General features: G+C 42.6%; 1 long non-coding RNA gene across 1 annotated transcript; it reads left to right on the forward strand.

The window, feature by feature from the left end:
• Positions 1-5,173: 5,173 nt before the first annotated feature.
• LOC116374140 (uncharacterized) lies at positions 5,174-10,008 on the forward strand. Its single transcript, XR_004209919.1, has 3 exons — positions 5,174-5,285; positions 8,754-8,951; positions 9,180-10,008. It is a non-coding gene; the product is annotated as an uncharacterized LOC116374140 (long non-coding RNA).
• Positions 10,009-18,919: the final 8,911 nt, after the last annotated feature.

Here is an 18,919-nt window from a genome sequence, read left to right on the forward strand (position 1 = left end):
TAAGGTGGTTTGAGTGTTCATTTTCTCACTCATTGTGTGTAGTCATCTTAACTGTGTCTCTATGGTAACACATCGCTTATGACCATAGCGTTATGTTTTGAATTGTATGATCTTTATGGCTATGACTACCTAGGTGTGCGTTCATAAATTCACTCTGAGTGTGCTCTGGGCATTCGTAAATACAGCGCGTTGTCAGATTGTCCATTCATGAATTCTGAGTGTTTCGCTCTCGGAGTGTTTAGAGCGCACACTGCTCTGGCCGAGGAGTAGCGTTGATCAGAGCGCTCTGACCACACAACGGCAGTCAAGCGCTCAGTCTCGCTGGCTAAAGTTAGCTAGCATGCTAGCTACTTCCAGGCATAAATGAGAGAACACCTCACTCTGACCATTTTACTCACCCTAGCAAAGCTGGTTAGGCTGTTTTCATGTTACCCAGAGCGTTGGTGACTGTAACTGTACTGCTGGCAACAATGAATTAAGCTTTTTTGCCGATGTTTACTGACACCAGTCATATTCAACAGGTGTTGAGCGTTTGTAAATTCATCAATTATTCTGCGCTTTCAGACAAGAGTGCTCTGAAATTCTGAGTAGATAGCCAGAGTGAATGTACGAACGCGCCCTAGATCAGTGTTTGCCAACTCCAGTACTCCCAACAGTACAGATTGTTGTTGAGGCCCTGAACAAGCACACCTGATTCTACTTGTCAACTAATCATCAAGCCCTTGACAAGTTGAACCAGGTGTTTTTGTCCTGGTCTACAACAAAAAGTTGTGCTGTTGGGGGTACTGGAGGATCGGAGTTGGGAAACACTGATCTAGGCATTCTTATAAACACAGAGACCAATCCTCACTTGAGATCTGTCCACCACACTATTCTGACTTGCATTAATAATGTCTTGGTGTCAGTGGGAGATTTATCCAAACATTTTACTTACACATTTCAGTTCCAGGTTAGGATTCGGTCCAAAGAACTGATTGGTCAGAGCCAGGCTTACTCTGTGAAAAGTTTGCCTGTGGTTACATATTATAGCCACTCAGTGGCAGTATCTGTCCTTCACAAGGCTACTTTCCTGCATCAATTTATTGAACAGGTTATTAACAGTTTGTGAATGTGTATATGGTTCAAATAGCTAGTACAGCCTATGCAAATCAAATATTTTAGGAGGTATCCCCTAAGTATTTTGGCCTATATTTTAGGAGGTATCCCCTAAGTATTTTGGCCTATATTTTAGGAGGTATCCCCTAAGTATTTTGGCCTATATTTTAGGAGGTATCCCCTAAGTATTTTGGCCTATATTTTAGGAGGTATCCCCTAAGTATTTTGGCCTATATTTTAGGAGGTATCCCCTAAGTATTTTGGCCTATATTTTAGGAGGTATCCCCTAAGTATTTTGGCCTATATTTTAGGAGGTATCCCCTAAGTATTTTGGCCTATATTTTAGGAGGTATCCCCTAAGTATTTTGGCCTATATTGTAGGAGGTATCCCCTAAGTATTTTGGCCTATATTTTAGGAGGTATCCCCTAAGTATTTTGGCCTATATTTTAGGAGGTATCCCCTAAGTATTTTGGCCTATATTTTAGGAGGTATCCCCTAAGTATTTTGGCCTATATTTTAGGAGGTATCCCCTAAGTATTTTGGCCTATATTTTAGGAGGTATCCCCTAAGTATTTTGGCCTATATTTTAGGAGGTATCCCCTAAGTATTTTGGCCTATATTTTAGGAGGTATCCCCTAAGTATTTTGGCCTATATTTTAGGAGGTATCCCCTAAGTATTTTGGCCTATATTTTAGGAGGTATCCCCTAAGTATTTTGGCCTATATTTTAGGAGGTATCCCCTAAGTATTTTGGCCTATATTTTAGGAGGTATCCCCTAAGTATTTTGGCCTATATTTTAGGAGGTATCCCCTAAGTATTTTGGCCTATATTTTAGGAGGTATCCCCTAAGTATTTTGGCCTATATTGATTTAGTGTTTTGAAATGTGAGCTCTGTAATCTAACAATTTCTGTTATAAATGAAGATCATTGCGATGGCAAACCACTGAGTCTTTTTCCTAGAAAATATGTTTTTCCTCGCTGTCAATCATCAACACTCTTGCCAGCTTTAAGCATGTTCTTCACTACATGCTATGTTGAGGTTAAACAACTGCGTCCAACTGACAAACTCAAACACCATCAGAACATGTGGCTGCTCAATAGGTGTTAGGGAGATTATGGGTGTGTATGAGACACGTTAAAGCAGCGTTTCCCCAAGAATCCCCACGTTTCCCTCATAGTGGTCAGGAGAACATACTGGGGTCTTCACTAGGGACTGTACTTCTGATGACTAACTCTGGTTTTGATTATTTGGGAGGTCAAAGGATCGCTTTAGATGGACCACAGCACAACAATCCTCAGGCAACACTGATTTAAGAGCAGCTTGAATTCAACCCATGAAGCCATCCCATTATTCAACGTGGGGGTCAAACCAAGCTTTTAAAGTGGAATGTAGGGACTTGGGAGGTCAACGTTTGGGAATCTGGCATGACCTTTAAAACAGGAAATGGATGTTTGGTAGTGGGAATAGGAAGTTGTGGGCAGAATGTCCTTCTGAGTATACCCGGTATGCACACACACTGAGGGTCATGGGGTCTTACAGGGGGTTCTGGGCCAGGTGGTGACCATGGCGATAGTAAACATTTCACAATCTTGGGTCATGTGTAATCTCCAGGAAGTGATGCAATGGTTGCTATGTGGTCATTGGGGGCAAACATTTAGACACAAAAAGGCATTTCTGTAGCTGTTGACCTTAGAAGTGGAGAACTCATTTTCCAAAATGGTGCTCCAAATATGGGCATTGCTTTACCCAACACATAGCATTATAGGCCTACCAACTCCAAAACATTGGGTTCATATTCCTCACAAACCATGTTTGTCTACTCTATTGTCATCCCTATAGCAACCCTCTGTTGGCGATAGCCCTCATTCTGTGTAAAAAAAAATAAAAATCCCTTTGTTAATCTGAAGCTGTAAAAGCTGAGGTGACATCACAGACGTCAGTTGTGGGTTTAATGAAAACATTGTGCTGCCTGGCTCTGAACTAACATGTTACAGCAGTCAGAGAGCATCAGCTAGGAGCTGCAGGCAATGTTTCCAAACGTCAACATGGCACAAGAGAGATTTCCACAGACACGTCATGTGCCAATCTGAATTTGGCTTAAAACTCCCTCTTTTCCTTTCTCACAGACCCACTCTCTCTTTCTCGGTTCGCTGTTTATCTCTCTCACACATGCAAGCTTGTGTGTGCATGCGTGCGTGCGTGCGTGCTTCTGTGTGTACAAGTACGTGAGTGCTAGTATTTTCTCAGGCCAGGCCAGCTGTATCCAGGTTAGGTTAAACTGTGCATGCAGAGCACTAAGCCCATCTAGCATCATTGGCCTTTTTCCTACAGTGAATGTGTAAATAGCTTTCTACCCACGTCAACGTCCACACACCAGTGGCACCATGTGGGGCTATAGTATTTACATTACGTGATGGAGTGGAGAGTACTGCACATGAAAACACTGCTATGGAACGTTAAGCATCCCCAGCTGGAAACAGGCACAAGTATACTGGCCTACCCCTCACCCATGTATTCTGTAAGGTCAAACAGATAGAAATGTAGTGAATAGAGCTAACACAATACCCTAACTGACTGACAATCATAGCTGTTCTACCCAATACATTTCTATCTAAACGTTTGGTTATATTGCACCCTGATGTGTGGTGAGATCTCCTCTGGCACAAAATGGCCACCGTGTTTCTCCCAAATGGCTGCTACTCTTTGGTAGCAGCTGACAATGAGTGAAACATCTATTTTATGTTGTGCGAATGACTAAAATCATGAAAAAAAGTTTAATCTCATTGGAAATGTGTTTGGCCATGTGTGTCTGTGCACACAATTGTACAACGGCAATTCAATTTGATGTCACTCAATTTTACAGCCGACATTTTATACAGTAAAACGGTCCATAGACTTTAACGCATGGACCACAACTCTTTCCCTGCCCTTGGCCTTCACATAAGTGTGTATCACAGTAGACATCCTAACAACCAATAAAAGCGATATCATTGACTGGGCCATCACTTTTACACCATAGCAGACAGTGCTCAATACAGAAATATGTACACTAAAGCCATGGATGACGTAGGGCCCTATCCCCTTTAACTAGCTGTGTATTTAGCATTGCTCAGGGCCTCAGGCTGATGCATATATTGGCTGTTGGGGAGAGACTGGGCTGCGTACGCCAATACATTGGGGCCGCGTGCGTCATGAATCCACTGGCTACAGCGGCGAGAGCTGTGGTAAATATGCGCTGACTGAGATTCATACCATGCAGGCTGATGCATTCCATCTAGAGGAGTTGCACAAGGAGAGTACGACCTGACTCCATTTCGGTACGCTTTGGTGTTTACGGATCTGACAGGAACTGGATAGGTGCAAAGCAATATGGCAGACTCTTCATTTGGACAGACAGGTTTTTGTGGAGCTTCTGAAAGGCTGGCTGGACCAGCACGGGAGAGTTGAACAGAGGCAGCTGCTGTCAGTCTGTATGTGTTTCCCTCTTTCTCCGAGTTGTAAAAGCAAGCAGAGCAGAAACTGGCTACTCTTTAGTTGACTGATGTAGCTGGCAAGGTAACTGCTGTTTAACTTCAAATAAACTAAACTACTGTTTATTCCCAATGCTGAGCTAGTAGTGTAACTGACACAATACATTAGCTAACGTTTCAACCCTCTTGACTGAGGTGAATGAATTAGCCAGCTTGTAGCTACCACATGCCAGTTCAGCTCAAGCCTGTAGCTATCTGTTAGATAGTAATAATAGCCACCTCATATAACTATCTAACAGCTGTTGTTTGTATGTGTAATGATGTGCGCTGAGAGTCGGGAAGACAGTTTAGGAAGTGAGTGTTTTAATAAATAAACGCAAGATAATACAAAACAAGAAACACGAACAACGCACTAACAAGAAACAGAAACAGCAACAATGACGACTGGGGAAGAAACCAAAGGGAAGGACATATAAAGGGCAGGTAATCAAGGAGGTGATGGAGTCCAGGTGAGTGTCATTATGCGTGTAACACTGGTGACAGGTGTGCGCCCTAACGAGCAGCTTGGTGACTTAGAGGGAGCACACGTGACAGTACCCCCTCCCCGACGCACGGCTCTGGCTGCAGGACTCCAACCAAGATGACGATCCCAGGGATCAGGAGCAGACCGGTCACCTCTGCTAAGGCGCGGGAACCTGTCGATCCTGCATAAGTGACAGTATGTAAATGTTTTCTAGCCTTTTTGTCCCATTTAAACAGAAGTACAGTGCATTCAGAAAATATTCAGATCCCTTGACTTTTCCACATTTTGTTACGTTGCAGCCTTATTCCCGAAAATGATTAAATAAAACATGTTCCTCATCAATCTACACACAATACCCCATAATGACGGAGCGAAAATAGGTTTTTAGACATTTTTGCAAATGTATTCAAAATTTTAAAAACAGAAAAAACGTATTTACATCAGTATTCAGACCCTTTGCTATGAGACTCGAAATTGAGCTCAGGTGCATCCTGTTTCCATTGATCATCCTTTTTGTTTCTACAACTTGATTGGAGTCCACCTGTGGTAAATTCAATTGATTGGACATGATTTGTAAAGGCACACACCTGTCTATATAAGGTCCCACCGTTGACAGTGCATATCAGAGTAAAAACCAAGCCATGATGTCCGAGACAAGATTATGTTGAAGCACAGATCTGGGGAAGGGTACCAAAATATTTCTGCAGCATTGAAGGTCCCCAAGAAGACAGTGGCTTCCATCATTCTTAAATTGAAGAAGTTAGGTCAGGGAGGTGACCAAGACGCTGATGGTCACTCTGATAGAGATCCTTAGTTCTTCTGTAGAGATGGGAGAAACTTCCAGAAGGACAACCATCTCTGCAGCACTCCACCAATCAGGCCTTTATGGTAGAGTGGCCAGACGGAAGCCACATGACAGCCCGCTTGGAGTTTGCCAAGGACTCTCAGGCCATTAGAAACAAGATTATCTGGTCTGATGAAACCAAAAATTGAACTTTTTGGCCTGAATGCCCTACGGTGAAGCGTGGTGGTGGCAGCATTATGCTGTGGGGATGTTTTACAGAGGCAGGGACTGGGAGATTAGTCAGGATCAAGGGAAAGATGCAATGCACTGTAAATTACCTTAGCTAGCTTTCGACCAGGTGATGTACCGTTAATAAAGACAATCCAAACAATTTTTTTAAGTCCTTAGATTTGTTAGGCTATTGGTTAAAGGTGCAACACAATATTGACTGATCTGGTTCAGTCTTATCAATCACTAAACATATTTAACAATGATCCCTTACTTAGCTTGATAACTGGGGGCATTTTTGCTTACTTTTTGTTGTTCTAAATAGAGACGGTTAGAACGGCCATGAGTCATATTGGATTGCAGGAAATTAGCTTTAGATGCCCCCAAAAAGTATTGGGGAGAACCCTCCAGACCCCGTGCCAGATCCCCCACACTTCTAAAACCAAAGTTGTGCAGCTGGATCAGGGGTGCATTCATTCCACCAATTCTGTTGAAAAACATTTCTTAAACAGAAGCAAATGGAACAAAATGGAGATAAACATACCTGAATTTGTTCAATAGAAACTCTTGTTTGCAACTGTCAGACTAATGATTACACCCTATATCAGCTAAATGCAGACAAGAGTGTGCAAAGCACCTCAAATTCTTCTCTCGACCTGTGTGCACCTACGTTGTAAACTTGTATTCATAGGCTAGGTTGTAGCAACCTCATGATGGGTGCGAGGAAAATGTGAGTATCATGTAGTAGCCTAAACCTATCAATGTTACATTGAACTGGGTGAATGGAAAATTAATGACAGTCATCCAATATGCTGTAATAGAAATAAGGCCATGCTAATTTAAAATAATGTGCGTCTTCCCTCATCTTAAACGGCACAGATCGCCACTGGTGTGCACTGGTGTGCACTGGTGTGCACTGGTGTGCACTGTTGTGTATTATGTACTAAACAAAAATATAAACGCAACATGTAAAATTATCCATATGCACAAAAAGCTTATTTCTCAAAAATATTAGGCACAAGTTTGTTTGCATCGCTGTTAGTAAGCATTTCTTTGCCAAGATAATCCATCCACCTGACAGGTGTGGCATATCGAGAAGCTGATTAAACAGCACGATCATTACACAGGTGCACCTTGTGCTGGGGATAATAAAAGGCCACTTAAAAATTAGCACGCAACACAATGCCACAGATGTATGAAGTTTTGAGGGAGCGGGCAATTGGCATGCTGACTGCCGGAATGTCCACCAGAGCTTTTGCCAGAGAATTGAATGTTAATTTCTATACCATAAGCCGCCTCCAATGTCATTTTAGAGAATTTGGTAGTATGTCCAACTGGCCTCACAACTGCAGACCACGTGTAACCACGCCAGCCCTGGACCTCCTCATCTGGCTTCTTCACCTGGGGATTGTCTGAGACCACCCACACGGACAGCTGATGAAACTGAGGAGTATTTCTGTCTGTAATAAAGCCCTTTTGTGGGGAAAAACTCATTCTGATTGGCTGTGACCCTGCCCAGTCATGTGAAATCCATAGATTAGGGCCTAATGAATTTATTTCAATTGACTGATTTCCTTACATGAACTTTAACTCAGTAAAATTGTTGAAATTGTTGCATGTTAGGTTTATATTTTGTTCAGTATAAATACCAGTTAGTAGTGAAAAACAAACACTAGAGTCTGGCTGTGTGGGACGTGGTACCATGACATGGACGTATGGACAGACAGGACTCTCTCTCCCAGTAGTTAACGTGTGCACAGACATGCATCTCCTGCCAGATCAGAGGAGAGTAGAGTAGAGTAGAGTAGAGCAGAGCAGAGTAGACTGCTGCCTAACCCCTGCTGAGGGCGAAGCTGCAGTTACCATTAGCTTAGACCTTCACTTATTACGAAAATAATTGAGGGATGCCTTCGACATTCCATGTGGCTTAAGTTGTCAAACAGATATATTTTATATGAGTATCGCGCGCGCGTGTGTGTGTGTGTGTGTGTGCCTGCATGCATACGTGTGTGAGTGCGAGTGCGTGTGCCTGTGTGTGTGTGTGTGCATACGTGCGTGCGTGCGTGCATGCGTGCCGGCGTGTGTGTGTGCGTGTGCGTGTGCACATTCCATTGAAGTGCATCAGTTTTATATGTATGACCTAGCAGCTGTGGACAGTCATGGTGAATCTAAACACAGTCAGCTCCATGTGCCTGAAACGAAGTTTGACAGAATACTCCTGAGGATGGTAAACTGAAGAATGTGATGGACGTCCATGGGGACAGGTTTAAAGAGGCTAGCATTCCCAGTATGTGTGTCAGGGCTTGAGAGAGTACAACCAGCCATACTCTGGACTCATGTAGGTGAGTGGAGAGACACCTGTCACATCAACATGTTTTCAAAGGCTGTTACGATGAAACACATCCCTATTAAAACGTCACAGGAGTGACATATGGTTCCCCAATTGCAGGTTTTATAACTTCTCTTCAGGACAGGTCCAGGTAATGATGATTAAGGATTTGATTAAACGCTCAGCCACCCATACAATGCTGGAGAGTGTCAAGACGCCATTTTTCTTCAACTGTTTTGGCGTGGGGTTCTAGGATTCCACACAGCATACAAAGGTGTGACGCTAACACAACTCCTGAACTTTAACCCAACGTTATCTCCAGACCTTTACACACCCTGAGGATCTCTCTGTCTGCTGGACGTGGTTTATGGATCTGGGCCATGGAGGAGATGCCAACCTTTGGCCTGCGTCAGCTGAAGAAGCCTGATGTTTAGCACATGTTGAAGGGTTGGTCCTCAACCCTGGTTCCAGGTGCCTCATGTCCAAATAAACACACGGTGTGTAGGCTACTGTATACCCCGTAAGTCTCTCTCTCTTATAAATCACTCTAAGTTCAGTTATAATTCACCACAGACGATTCCCTCTCTTACAACAATAATGTGAGTTTCATAGTCCCATTTCAACCACTAAGAATATGTAACATTTTTAACTCTCCCCACTCAACAATAAATGAAATCTTAGTGCTCAGTGATTAACAGAAATGTAGGTTATTTTCAGGTATTATTTAAAATTTGTTTTGTATTTTTAGCCCTTTTCTCCCCAAATGGTAGTTACAGTCCTGTCCCATCGCTGCAACTCCCGTACGGACTCGGGAGAGAAGAAGGTCAAGAGCCGCGCGTCCTCCGAAACAACCCTGCCAAGCCGCACTGCTTCTTGACACACTGCTTGCTTATTAACCCTGGATGCCAGCCGCACCAATGCGTTGGAGGAAACACCTTACCCCTGGCGACCATAGTCCACGTGCAGGCGCCCGGCCCGCCACAAGGAGTCCCTAGAGCTCGATGGGACAAGGACATCGCGGCTGGCCAAACCCTTCCATAAAGCTGACAATTGTGCCCTGTATAGCCTTGAATTCTACTTGTCCAGTCTGTGTGGAACAGACATGGAGAAGGAGAGAAGAGAGAACAGGTGATTAAGAGGGATAGAAAGTAGTATTACTTGAAAATACATGATCTCGTTGATTGGTATTCAGCAGTCATAAAAGTATGCCTTATTTACTTTGAAGAAGTACTAAAATTGTGATTTGGTCAGACAGCAGCTCTACAGAGATGAGATGACTTGAAATGAAATAATAAAACAAATGTAATACACAACAAGTGAGATATTTGATAAAGAGTAAAGTAATGTGGATGCATGGTTAAGTGATGAGCAGTAATGGACACTCCCTACCATCCTTGGACTTTTGATCATTGTTTTATTCTGTGTTGTTACAACATTCAACACACATCATGCACTATGCATTTCATTTCTACAAAAAGAATAGAAACACTTCCCTCCCTCCCCAGCTCCCTCAGTTCAATTTCAATTCAATTTAAGGGCTTTATTGGCATGGGAAACATATGTTAACTTTGCCAAAGCAAGTGAAGTAGATAATAAACAAAAGTGAAATAAACAAAAATTAACAATAAACATTACTCACAAAAGTTCCAAAAGAATGAAGACATATCAAATGTCAAATTATGTGCAAATAGTTCAAGTACAAAAGGGAAAATAAATATGGGTTGTATTTACAATGGTGTTTGTTATTCACTGGTTGCCCTTTTCTTGTGGCAACAGATCACAAATCTTGCTGCTGTGATGGCACACTTGTTGCTGTTGTATTTCACCCAATGAATATAGGAGTTGATCAAAATTGGGTTTGTTTTCAAATTATTTGTGGATCATTTTGTGGGGTAGTGTGCACATAGCCTGTCTTCTCGAGAGCCAGGTCTGCCTTTGGCATCCTTTCTCAATAGCAAGGCTATGCTCAGTGAGTGTACGTAGTCAAAGCTTTCCTTAATTTTTTGGTCAATTTAATTTCTCTCACTCACTCACTCACTCACTCACTCCCACCCACTGCACACTGATCTGCTGCTGGAAGGGTTTTCCGGAACATTGACTGAGCTGTAGGTCTACTTACTTCCAGCTCCCTGGTTTGAAGTGCAGCCTCAGAAGGAGTTGTGTGGGAACTCCCCAGCTTGCGCATAACGTTCTGAGAACCATTTGTTTCTTAGGAATTTCAGTCCTTCAACATTACGTTTCCTCATGGTTCCTCATGGTCAACATTACATTCCTCAGAATGTTAAGAAATAACGACCGTCTAGATCAAGAAAACTCTGAGATTTCCGGTATGGTGTCCGTGAGGTAGATCGGTTTGGCATTTCCTTTCTTTACTACAAATATGCCTCTTAAATAGGAAAGAACTCAACTCTGAAGTCAAGAAATAACTGAAACGTTATTTTGCAAACTGCATGTATTTGGCAAATACTAGATTGTCTCTATTTGTCAAACAAACAGCAAAAAAAATGCACCATGGACCAAGTAGTTGATGACTCGACTCAAGGGAGTTTAGAGACACTACTAACAGAAATTTGCTCTAGCAATGAGAAATTGGCCAAGCAGAGGACGGAAATATCTGATGATGTTAAAAAAAAAACGTGAAGGAGGCCAAAAGCAGCTTAACCCTGGAGAACATCGCACGAGGAAAGCTACAGAAAACCGTGGATGAACAAAAACATCATTATGGGCTTACTGAAATATTAAATGGGATGGAGGACTTCAGTCACCTTCCAAATATTTATTTAGTACATTCCTCGAAAGCTGGGAAACAACCGGAACGGAGGAATTTACTGGAAAAGGTAATACCACAACTACTGGGCCAGGAGAACTATTGTTTGTACAGGTGAACGTGGTACCTTCAGGCGTTTAGAAATTGCTCCCAAGGATGAACCAGACTTGTGGAGATCAAAAAAAAAATTCTGAGGTCTTGGCTGATTTCTTTTGATTTTCCCATGATGTCAAGCAAAATGGCACTGAGTTTGAATGTAGGCCTTGAAATACATCCACAGGTACACCTCCAATTGACTCAAATGATGTCAATTAGCCTATCAGAAGCTTCTTAAGAAATCATTTTCTGGAATTTTCCAAGCTGTTTAAAGACACAGTCAACTTAGTGTATGTAAACCTATGACCCACTGGAATTGTGGTACAGTTAATTATAAGTGAAATAATCTGTCTGTAAACAATTATTGGAAAAATTACTTGTGTCATGTACAAAGTAGATGTCCTAAACGACTTGCCAAATCTATAGTTAGTTCACAAGATATTTGTGGAGTGGTTTTAATGACTCCAACCTAAGTGTATGTAAACTTCCGACTTCAACTGTTTATATATATTATTAAAACAATTATATATATGTTTTCTTTATAATGAACCTTACTTAAAATAGGACAATTGTGGATGACTAGAACACGTTTAAGTCTGGCCAAGACTACAGTGCCTTGCGAAAGTATTCGGCCCCCTTGAACTTTGCGACCTTTTGCCACATTTCAGGCTTCAAACATAAAAATATAAAACTGTATTTTTTTGTGAAGAATCAACAACAAGTGGGACACAATCATGAAGTAGAACGACATTTATTGGATATTTCAAACTTTTTTAACAAATCAAAAACTGAAAAATTGGGCGTGCAAAATTATTCAGCCCCTTTACTTTCAGTGCAGCAAACTCTCTCCAGAAGTTCAGTGAGGATCTCTGAATGATCCAATGTTGACCTAAATGACTAATGATGATAAATACAATCCACCTGTGTGTAATCAAGTCTCCATATAAATGCACCTGCACTGTGATAGTCTCAGAGGTCCGTTAAAAGCGCAGAGAGCATCATGACGAACAAGGAACACACCAGGCAGGTCCGAGATACTGCTGTGAAGAAGTTTAAAGCCGGATTTGGATACAAAAAGATTTCCCAAGCTTTAAACATCCCAAGGAGCACTCTGCAAGCGATAATATTGAAATGGAAGGAGTATCAGACCACTGCAAATCTACCAAGACCTGGCCGTCCCTCTAAACTTTCAGCTCATACAAGGAGAAGACTGATCAGAGATGCAGCCAAGAGGCCCATGATCACTCTGGATGAACTGCAGAGATCTACAGCTGAGGTGGGAGACTCTGTCCATAGGACAACAATCAGTCGTATATTGCACAAATCTGGCCTTTATGGAAGAGTGGCAAGAAGAAAGCCATTTCTTAAAGATATCCATAAAAAGTGTCGTTTAAAGTTTGCCACAAGCCACCTGGGAGACACACCAAACATCAAATCAAATCAAATCAAATTTATTTGTCACATACACATGGTTAGCAGATGTTATTGCGAGTGTAGCAAAATGCTTGTGCTTCTAGTTCCGACAATGCAGTAATAACGAACAAGTAATCTAACTAACAATTCCCCCAAAAAACTACTGTCTTATACAGAGTGTAAGGGGATAAAGAATATGTACATAAGGATATATGAATGAGTGATGGTACAGAGCAGCATAGGCAAGATACAGTAGATGATATCGAGTACAGTATATACATATGAGATGAGTATGTAAACCAAGTGGCATAGTTAAAGTGGCTAGTGATACATGTATTACATAAGGATGCAGTCGATGATATAGAGTACAGTATCTACGTATGCATATGAGATGAATAATGTAGGGTAAGTAACATTATATAAGGTAGCATTGTTTAAAGTGGCTAGCGATATATTTACATCATTTCCCGTCAATTCCCATGATTAAAGTGGCTGGAGTAGAGTCAGTGGCATTGACAGTGTGTTGGCAGTAGCCACTCAATGTTAGTGGTGGCTGTTTAAGAAGGTGCTCTGGTCAGATGAAACCAAAAGTGAACTTTTTGGCAACAATGCAAAACATTATGTTTGGCGTAAAAGCAACACAGCCCATCACCCTGAACATACCATCCCCACTGTCAAACATGATGGTGGCAGCATCATGGTTTGGGCCTGCTTTTCTTCAGCAGGGACAGGGAAGATGGTTAAAATTGATGGGAAGATGGATGGAGCCAAATACAGGACCATTCTGGAAGAAAACCTGATGGAGTCTGCAAAAGACCTGAGACTGGGACAGAGATTTGTCTTCCAACAAGACAATGATCCAAAACATAAAGCAAAATCTACAATGGAATGGTTCAAAAATAAACATATTCAGGTGTTAGAATGGCCAAGTCAAAGTCCAGACCTGAATCCAATCGAGAATCTGTGGAAAGAACTGAAAACTGCTGTTCACAAATGCTCTCCATCCAACCTCACTGAGCTCGAGCTGTTTTGCAAGGAGGAATGGGAAAAAATGTCAGTCTCTCGATGTGCAAAACTGATAGAGACATACCCCAAGTGACTTACAGCTGTAATCGCAGCAAAAGGTGGCGCTACAAAGTATTAACTTAAGGGGGCTGAATAATTTTGCACGCCCAATTTTTAAGTTTTTGATTTGTTAAAAAAGTTTGAAATATCCAATAAATGTCGTTCAACTTCATGATTGTGTCCCACTTGTTGTTGATTCTTCACAAAAAAATACAGTTTTATATCTTTATGTTTGAAGCCTGAAATGTGGCAATTTTTTTTGTGAAGAATCAACAACAAGTGGGACACAATCATGAAGTGGAACGACATTTATTGGATATTTCAAACTTTTTTAACAAATCAAAAACTGAAAAATTGGGCGTGCAAAATTATTATTTATTTATTACAAATAGAACAAATAGTAAAACGTTCTCAGAACCTCCCTGCAACCTAAAAATATATGTTCCCAGAACAGGCTAAATGTTCACTTCCGTTCTCAGAATGTTTAAAAAACGTTCAGTTTTGCCGTTCAGGAAACTTTTGGCTTTGTTCCCAGAACCAGTGGAAACCAAAAATGTACGTTCCCACAACATCTAAGGAATCAAATGTGCTAGCTAGGTCCTGTTTATTTTTACACTTACAGCATACAGATATAGGTAAGGCAGGTGGAGCTGGAACAGCAGGTGATTACACTTCAGTCAGCACAGACCCAGACAACAGTCCAGCACAACAACACCCCCTTAACCAGACCCGGAATGCTGGAGTTGGAGAGAGACATATCTGCACTCTGGACTGTGGTGAGACAACTTCAACAGGAGAAAGAGCAGAATCAGGAGAAGAACAGAGCATTAGAGGAGAGGATCAGACTGCTGGTGGAGGAGAGGTTGAGGGGGATGGAGGAGAGGGTGAGGGGGACGGAGGAGAGGTTGAGGGGGACGGCATGTGACAGAGAACAACCCACTAGAGAGGTGGCCACACCCACAGAGAAGCCAGCAGAACAGCCCACCTCAGCACCCAACAAAAGTCTTGACACCACAGCAGAACAGTCCACACCAGACCCTGACCATAGAGTCGACATCACAGCAGAACAGACAAATGAAGAACCCCAAGCCCAGCGGCTCTCACCCCCTCTGAGCACCCCCCCTGTCAGCCACCCTGATAGCCCTTCTGACATCCCCCCCACACCCACTAAGGACAAACACAAGACACAGATTGTACTACTTATGGACTCAAATGGGAAATATATAGAAGAAAAAAACCTTTTTCCCAAACTCAGTGTGTCTAAACTCTGGTGTCCAAACACCCAGCGCGCCCTCGACCTTCTGTCTGAGGACCAACTAGGTTCACCCAGCCACATAATAATACACACAGGCACAAACGACCTGAGAGCACAGCAGGAAAGGGTGGCCACAGCACTGAAGGGAGTGATTGAAAAGGCTTCTTCTACTTTCCCCAACGCACAAGTGGTTATCTCCACCCTGCTACCACGAAAAGACTTCCACCCTGCCACAATACAGAACGTAAACTAAAGTATTTCCCGTGACTGTGCCTCAAAACCAAATGTTTTCCTGGCCCACCACTCCACCCTAGACTTGAACAGCCTCTATGACCAGGTCCACCTCTACAAGGCAGCAGTGCCCACCTTTGCCCGGACTCTAAAGGACATTGCTCTCAAACGTATCCCCAACACTTCACACAGGAGCAACAGATCAATAGACACCCCACCCAGACCAGCGAGACACCCTCCCAGACCAGCAGGACCCCCCCTGGACCTACACATAGAGGACCCACGCCAAGAGGAATTACATCCAGACCACAGTACACCCAGACACATCCACATCCACACCCCCACCACAACCAATCAACACCCCCCCACGTCAACCATGCCCACACCCCATTTAGGCCCCCTCAGATCAGACCTATGCCACTCCTGCCCACCCCATGCACCCCACCCCCGCAAAGAGGGCCTCAACATGGAAGCCACACATACGCCCAGGTAGTGAGCGGGCAAACAGTCCCAACCCCCACTCTCACACTCGCCCAAGCCAATGGCATGTACCAGATGCTCAGCAGGCTCTGCTCACACTTAATGGCCTGATGCCAAACCACGACCATCAACATTGGACACTCTATGGAACAAAAAGCCTTCACTATATCATCCTGGAATATCCAAGGCCTGAGGTCATCTGCCTTTGGCCTAAAGAGCAGAAACCCGGATTTCACCAAAGAAATCGGTAATACAGACATTGTCATCCTGCAAGAAACCTGGTATAGAGGAGACGGACCCACTGGTTGCCCTCTAGGTTACAGAGAGCTGGTAGGCCCTTCCACCAAACTACCAGGTGTGAAACAGGGAAGGGACTCAGGGGGTATGCTAATTTGGTATAGAGCAGACCTAACTCACTCCATTAAATTAATCAAAACAGGAACATTCTACATTTGGCTAGAAATTCAAAAGGAAATTATCCTAACAGAGAAAAATGTCCTCCTGTGTGCTACCTATATCCCCCCACTAGAATCCCCATATTTTAATGAAGACAGCTTCTCCATCCTGGAGGGGGAAATCAATCATTTCCAGGCCCAGGGACATGTACTAGTCTGTGGCGACCTAAATGCCAGAACCGGACAAGAACCTGACACCCTTAGCACACAGGGGGACCAACACCTGCCTGGAGGTGACAGCATTCCCTCCCGCATATGCCCCCCTAGGCACAACTATGACAACATAACCAACAAAAACGGGTCACAACTCCTGCAGCTCTGTCGCACACTGGGTATGTACATAGTCAACGGTAGGCTTCGAGGGGACTCCTATGGTAGGTACACCTATAGCTCATCTCTTGGCAGTAGTACTGTAGACTACTTTATCACTGACCTCAACCCAGAGTCTCTCAGAGCGTTCACAGTCAGCCCACTGACACCCCTATCAGACCACAGCAAAATCACAGTCTACTTAAACAGAGCAATACTCAATCATGAGGCATCAAAGCCAAAGGAACTGAGTAACATTAAGAAATGCTATAGATGGAAGGAATGCAGTTTGGAAACCTACCAAAAAACAATCAGGCAACAACAAATTCAATCCCTTTTAGACAATTTCCTGGGTAAAACGTTCCACTGTAATAGTGAAGGTGTAAACTTGGCAGTAGAAAATCTTAACAGTATATTTGACCTCTCAGCTTCCCTATCAAATCTAAAAATCTCAAATAGAAAACCGAAGAATATTAACAATAATGACAAATGGTTTGATGAAGAATGCAAAAATCTAAGAAAGAAATTGAGAAACCTGTCCAACCAAAAACATAGAGACCCGGAAAACCTGAGTCTACGCGTTCACTATGGTGAATCACTAAAACAATACAGAAATACACTACGGAAAAAGAAGGAACAGCATGTCAGAAATCAGCTCAATGTAATTGAAGAATCCATAGACTCTAACCACTTCTGGGAAAATTGGAAAACACTAAACAAACAACAACACGAAGAATTATCTATCCAAAATGGAGATGTATGGGTAAACCACTTTTCCAATCTTTTTGGCTCTATAACAAAGAATAAAGAGCAAAAACATATACATGATCAAATACAGATACCAGAACCCACTGGATTCTCAAATTACATTGAATGAGTTACAGGACAAAATAAAAACCCTCCAACCCAAAAAGGCCTGTGATGTTGATGGTATCCTCAATGAAATTATCAAATATACAGACAACAAATTCCAATTGGCCATACTAAAACTCTTTAACGTCATCCTTAGCTCTGGCATCTTCCCCAATATTTGGAACCAAGGACTGATCACCCCAATCCACAAAAGTGGAGACAAATTTGCCCCAATAACTACTGTGGAATATGCATCAACAGTAACCTTGGGAAAATCCTCTGCATTATCATTAACAGCAGACTCGTACATTTTCTCAATGAAAACAATGTACTGAGAAAATGTCAAATTGGCTTTTTACCAAATTACCGTACAACAGACCATGTATTCACCCTGCACACCCTAATTGACAACCAAACAAACCAAAACAAAGGCAAAGTCTTCTCATGCTTTGTTGATTTCAAAAAAGCCTTTGACTCAATTTGGCATGAGGGTCTGCTATACAAACTGATGGAAAGTGGTGTTGGGGGTAAAACATACGACATTATAAAATCCATGTACACAAACAACAAGTGTGCGGTTAAAATTGGCAAAAAACACACACATTTCTTCACACAGGGTCGTGGGGTTAGACAGGGATGCAGCTTAAGCCCCACCCTCTTCAACATATATATCAACGAATTGGCGCGGCACTAGAAAAGTCTGCAGCACCCGGCTTCACCCTACTAGAATCCGAAGTAAAATGTCTGCTGTTTGCTGATGATCTGGTGCTTCTGTCACCAACCAAGGAGGACCTACAGCAGCACCTAGATCTTATGCACAGATTTAGTCAGACCTGAGCCCTGACAGTAAATCTCAGTAAGAACAAAATAATGGTGTTCCAAAAAAGGTCCAGTCACCAGAACCACAAATACAAATTCCATCTAGACATCGTTGCCCTAGAGCACACAAAAAACTATACATACCTTGGCCTAAACATCAGCGCCACAGGTAACTTCCACAAAGCTGTGAACGATCTGAGAGACAAGGCAAGAAGGGCATTCTATGCCATCAAAAGGAACATAAATTTCAACATACCAATTAGGATTTGGCTAAAAATACTTGAATCAGTCATAGAGCCCATTGCCATTTATGGTTGTGAGGTCTGGGGTCCGCTCACCAACCAAGACTTCACAAAATGGGACAAACACCAAATTGAGACACTGCACGCAGAATTCTGCAAAAATATCCTCTGTGTACAACGTAGAACACCAAATAATGCATGCAGAGCAGAATTAGGCCGATACCCACTAATTATCCAAATCCAGAAAAGAGCCGTTGAATTCTATAACCACCTAAAAGGAAGCGATTCCCAAACCTTCCACAACAAAGCCATCACCTACAGAGAGATGAACCTGGAGAAGAGTCCCCTAAGCAAGCTGGTCCTGGGGCTCTGTTCACAAACACAAACACACCCTACAGAGCCCCAGGACAGCAGCACAATTAGACCCAACCAAATCATGAGAAAACAAAAAGATAATTACTTGACACATTGGAAAGAATTAACATAAAAACTGAGCAAACTATA

Source organism: Oncorhynchus kisutch, linkage group LG5 (genome assembly GCF_002021735.2).
Source record: "Oncorhynchus kisutch isolate 150728-3 linkage group LG5, Okis_V2, whole genome shotgun sequence".
Classification (NCBI taxonomy): Eukaryota; Metazoa; Chordata; class Actinopteri; order Salmoniformes; family Salmonidae; genus Oncorhynchus; species Oncorhynchus kisutch.